Below are 5,941 nucleotides of genomic sequence, written 5' to 3' on the forward strand. Positions count from 1 at the left end.
TCAGCTGGATCAATGGCGTGCTGGATGCTGATCCTGGGTACCTGCGTCTGCATCATAATAAGATGCAGGCCAACTGACGTCAGTACATTGAATGTACGAGTATGCGAGCTGGAAAGCTAAACAAGTACTTAAGATTGAAAGGAGTACAAAGGAAAACTTACCTTGGCTCTGTTCAACTCATGAATAACTGAACTCAAATGTAAAGCAATAAGACACATGCAATACATATATAAATCTTGTAAAACAGTGTAAACAACTTAGTTGTTAATGATTAAAGAAATAACAAACTCAACTTTACTTATATGAAAGTAATATAACTTTAGTGGGAGATTCTTTAACCGAAAATCACCACTATGAGCCATAGTGATAATACAATGTTTTACCTCACGTTGCCCAAGGACCATCCTATACCTTGCCGTGATATAAGACCTTACTTAACTTAGTGGATCCACTAGCTTAATCTTACATGATCATCTAAAAAGTAGGACCCGTTAAATCCCATGTTTGGCTACATGGTTCTTATGGAGAGTTGAGTTAATATGAACTCGTGTCCCCAATTCGGTGCTCAATACTACTCCCAAAATACTTTAGCTCATAAATGTTTTAAACACATCTTTCTGTAGTTTGAGATAATTGCTCAAAATCTAGTCCAAAGGTTCACTTGGAATCGATGCTTCTTTTTCTTGAAAACTAGCCCAAAGGCTCTTTTGGAATCATAGTTCCTTTCTTACTCAAATGTGAAAACATTTAGAAACTTCTTTGGGAATACATAGTTCCCTAATAACTTTTGAGAAATGAACTCAACTCTATACTCTTGGCTTAACTTGAAACTTGAGCCTTAAAATGAAGCTAAAACGTTCAATAAAGACTCTTGAACCAGTTTAAAGACTTGCTAGGACTTACTTCTTAACTTCTAAGATTGACTCTAACTTCACTTGACTTTGATCCAAACTTTCCTCGAATTGGATTATGAATTCAAGGGTAATGGTCTCATGTTTACGGATGAATTCGAAATGTTTAGATGTACCTTAGAGTGTTGAAAACAACTATAAAACATAGGTACATTGCCAAGGAACATGTATGAAAAAGTAGGGAATGAAAGGGAAAACTTGGCATCCTTGGCGCTCTGAGACGCGCGGAACGCCAGCCCTCAAACTTCAGAGGGGCCTGCTAGGAGCTCTGCTAGGCGCGCCTCCCCAAGGGGAAAAGTTTAGAACCCCTTTGGGGGGGCGCTGGCAGGCGCGACGTGCCACCCCTTTCCCCAGAAAACTCGACTTTTCTCCTTCATTTTCCAACTCTGAACCTCCTTAACTTCAATGGTTCCAGACCTAAACACTTAGAATCATAAAACCCCTCAACATACAATCGATTTCAACTCACAAACACAACCGGAAACATGTCCCAAATCAACGAGGGACTTCAACAACAAAACCACAACTTCAACAACACAAACAATCTTTTCTCGGAATTAAAATGAGTTTGGCGTGTGGGGGAATGAACCAACCCAATACTATGATCTCACATACCTTAATAGGGATCACCCCCGACGAAAACCACGACGATCTTGACGAATCCTTGCTTCTTCTTCTCTTTCTCCTCTTCTTTCTCTCTTCTCCCAAAAGCCCTAACTCTCACTTTAAAAAGGAAAAAACTGATTTAAAATCAGTCTAACACCTCAATATAACCCAAAAGAAATGGCTAGGGAAAAGACCACAATACCCTTACAAAAAATCGGGTTAACTGCCCTGCCAACAGCCCAACTTCCAAAAGGCATAACTCACTCATACGAACTTGGAATTGAGCAAACTTGGCGGCGTTGGAAAGATCATTCCAAGGGCTTTCCAAACATAACTTGAACTACACCTAACTCATCATGAGCTAGGAGTTATGACTGTTCGAAGTTGTCCAAAAACTCATTTTTTTCCTATAGTTGACCAATTTTCCAAATTTTGAATTCTTCCCAAAAAATGACTATTTCTGATTCTAAGCCTCTTCATAGTTATTTCAAATTGCCGTATGTTACATTTTCCCACCATCAACTTAAGGTCAAAACCCTCCCCCAATAATAATTACCCAAGAATCTAAGTTCTACGGATCGAAAAATGGATGAGGGGAGTAAAATCCTTACCTTTAGTACCAAAATTCATGGAAAATTGTCAAGAACTCGTCTTGGGTGGTCTCTTAACTCCTAAGAACAAAGTTTACAGAAAAATAACGAAATTTGGTTTTTCCCTGACTTAAGTCACGACTATCCCGCTACTGCGGACCCCAACCCGCTACAACAGCCCTGCCCCAGCAGAATTAATCCCCCCTGGAGCCTTACACGGAGACAGAACCTCAGAATTTGAGTTCCAAGCCCCCATTTCACAACACACCTTCAACCCTTGAAGTTCAAAAACTACCCTTTCACACCAAGATCAGTTTTGGGAGTTCTTCTCTCCCGAATTTGATTTCGTAAAGTCGTACGGGCTCTTTAACGTCTTAGCTATCCACTAATGTGATCAAATTCATAAATAGATCATCCATTCATTACCATATTTTCCTAGACCTTACGTGACTCCGAATTCGTTCGAATCTAGACTAGGTTACAAATTTCCACGATACTACAAAAAGTTTTCCTAGCCTGAATTTTTTCCCCATTGGCTTTACTATAACGACGGGAATAGGTCGTTACATATGGTGGATGCGGAAGTAAAATAAGAAAATGGGACTAACACCATATAATAATGCGGAAGTCAAAATCAACACAAAATAAAACCCCAAAACCAGGTAGTCACGTGTACAATCCTCTAATGTAGTACAATTTATTCAAATGAAATATACACGTCTCGAATGACATTGTTTCTAGAATAGAACAAAATTATAAATAAGGAGAAAAAAGGTCTGCTGAGATGACTAATAAGTACCTCACAAACCTCCACAAGAAGCCTTGGACAAGAAAAGAAGAGAAAGTATCACGAAGGTACGGGCTAGTAACCTACAAAAGTGTAGAAGCAAGGGGTGAGTACCAAACCACACGATACTCAACAAGTAAACTTCTAAACACAAGCTAAGAGAATAGAATACGGGTACTCCTTACCACCACAACTACAACATGTATAAAACCAGTCCAACCTAACAATATACAGTTTACATAGCACACAGCCCAACAACAACACTCTAACATTTACATATTCTAAACAACAAATTCAATATTCATCAATCACAAGTTCTATAGAAAGGCATTTACAAGATCAGTAACACAAAAGATCAAGTTTACAAATGATAAAGATTTGTAATGCAATAAAATTTAATGTCAAGTATAGTGATGCATGTGCAACCTAACGATACACACCCGATGTCTCACAGTTCGGGACCCAATGGGGACATATTTGTCCATGCATCCATCATGGTGTGCGACACCACCTTCGATAATAAAATACGTCATGGCGTGCGGCACATCCCTCGATAATAGTATTCATTGCGGCGTGCGAAACGTCCCTCGATAATAGTATATGTCGCAGCGTGTGACACGTCCCTCGAAATGGTACATCTTCTTTAATTTCTTATTCTTCCTCAATTCACATAACACTTATCACAATCATGTATCAGAACCATTTCGAATGACATGTTCACATAAATAAGGGAAAAGGGACGGATTTACCCCCGAACTTTAATAAATGGTACGTATATGCCCTCCGTTATACTTTGCGTTCACATAAGCCCTTGCCGTCCAATTTTAGGTACACATATACCCCTCTCACTAACGGATCCCTAATTTCTTACACGTGTCTTAATCCTATTGAACTACCCGTTTGTACCCCTTTTTTTTAAACCTATAACCCAACTATCCGCCCCATAACCCAATACCCACCCAATTTCCTCTAAAAGGATCCTAATTAAAACACCAAAATCCATCCCTTTTCCTTAGTCGGAGGTCCCCACGTATCCCTCACACCAAAACCCTAGTCGTCGCCGCGATTCCAGTTTGTCTTCGTCGATTCCACCTTGTCTTCGTCGAACTGATATTGAACTGATAAGTAGATGATGATTTACTCAGAGGTAAATTTATTGACTGCTGTGATAAGATGATGATGATTTAAGAGGGGTATTTGGTCGAATCCAAAAGGCATTCCAGAAATTAATGTGTGTGCTGTTCGCAGGTTTCCAAAGAAGTCCAATTTGGCAAGTTCAATCATAGCTTCAGAAAGAGCAACAACAGCATCATACATTGCAGCTCCTTCACCATCTAATTTTGCAGCATACATCCAATTCCCACTTGCTTTAACATCAGAAAGAGATGTAACTTTCGCCCAAACAAGATTTGTGAGTGCTTCTCCGACAGCCAGCCTTGCCATTGCTTTTGGATCCAAGAGACCTTTTATTGGCTGCTCTCCAATTTAGCATGCACCTCCAGTCAAGTCTGTATAAGTTTGAGCTATGACAGCCACATCAGCAAGAGTAATCTGCAATGAAAATGGAGAATTTGAGAGAGTCGTTGAATGCGGTGAAGATTGAAAGAGACAATTTGAAGAAAAAATTGGAGAATTTAGAGAGTTTAAACTACTTCGAGGTGAATAAATCAAGAAATTTGGAAGCTAAAGTGTCGAAGTTGAAGCTATTGTGTATATTGTCATTTACTGTGTTTGTGGTATTTGTTGTTGCAATTTTCAAGTGATTAACTGGTAGCATGAGGAATATATGTTGTTGAATTGTAGTTTCAAGGGTTAGTTATTTCAAGTATTTGTAGTTTCAAGTGTTAGTTATTTCAATTGTTCCTATGTATTAGTGAATATTATGTTTGAATGTTGGTCATTATTTAGTGTAGCTATTGCTTCAAACGTATTGTGAATTTCAAGTGTTGGCTTTGAACATTATTTTGTGTCTTTTGCCTTAAAGTTTGTAGTATTTCTTTGTGTTATATTAGTCATTATGCTGAAGATGGATAAATTTTCTGGTATTGCCATTATGTTTTCCTTCAATTTAGAGAATCTGAAAATGAAATGAAAGCTTGTCTTACCATTGTTTATGAAACGTGTTTTCAGGTGTTATTAAACTTGCACAAAGACACTATTAAACTATCAACATGAAAGTCACTAACTTTTATTTTAAGCGAACAAAAATTCCATTACTTATCAGACAGCATCAGAAACTCGGTTTAACTTCATCCATGAAGTTTTAAATTTAAAAATCGTGCTTTGCTTGCTGTGACTACTTGGTGATTCTTCAACTCACAACACCAACTCTGTGATTGCCATTAGCTCTAATAAATTTAGGACTTGGAAAGCCATTCAACATGGATGGCAATATTGCCAAATTGGACTTCTTTGGAAACCTGCTAACAGTTAGTTTGGAAACCTGTCGACCATTGATAGAGAAAATGGTCTCAAAAAATATATACCACAGCAAAATACTATTGTACATCAACAGAACCCAACAGATACAAGACACTATATAACATTCACTTGGTCATATATAAGCAAAACGACAGTTAGTTTTAGTTGATACACTCACCCTATACAAACAGTAGAAGTAAAACAGAGTACCAAAGCTACAACTTTAACCTTAAAGGCATCAGCCTATAGTACTACCAAAACATCACAAAAACATCATTTAAGGCACCAGCCTACACAAAATATACCAAAAAAATAAGTTTAGCCTTAACATCATTTAAGGCACCAGCCTATACAAAACATAGCCAAAAGACAAGTTTAGCCTTAACATCAATAAAGGCACCAACATATACAAAGCAGTACCAACACAATAGCATCATCCCCTTCTTGGCCTCAACTTTTGTAGCTGGTTTGTAGTAACTGCACCATGTCCATTCCAAGTTAAGCCAGTTGGTCCTATGGGAAGATTTGTAGGTTCACTAACACCAAATTTGTCACCTCTGAAGCCTATTAATCTACTTCCAATTGGTTCTTGTGGGTTCTGTTTCTTTCTCAATCTTGTTAGAAAA

This window comes from Solanum tuberosum, unplaced genomic scaffold (genome assembly GCF_000226075.1).
Source record: "Solanum tuberosum cultivar DM 1-3 516 R44 unplaced genomic scaffold, SolTub_3.0 scf00260, whole genome shotgun sequence".
Classification (NCBI taxonomy): domain Eukaryota; kingdom Viridiplantae; phylum Streptophyta; class Magnoliopsida; order Solanales; family Solanaceae; genus Solanum; species Solanum tuberosum.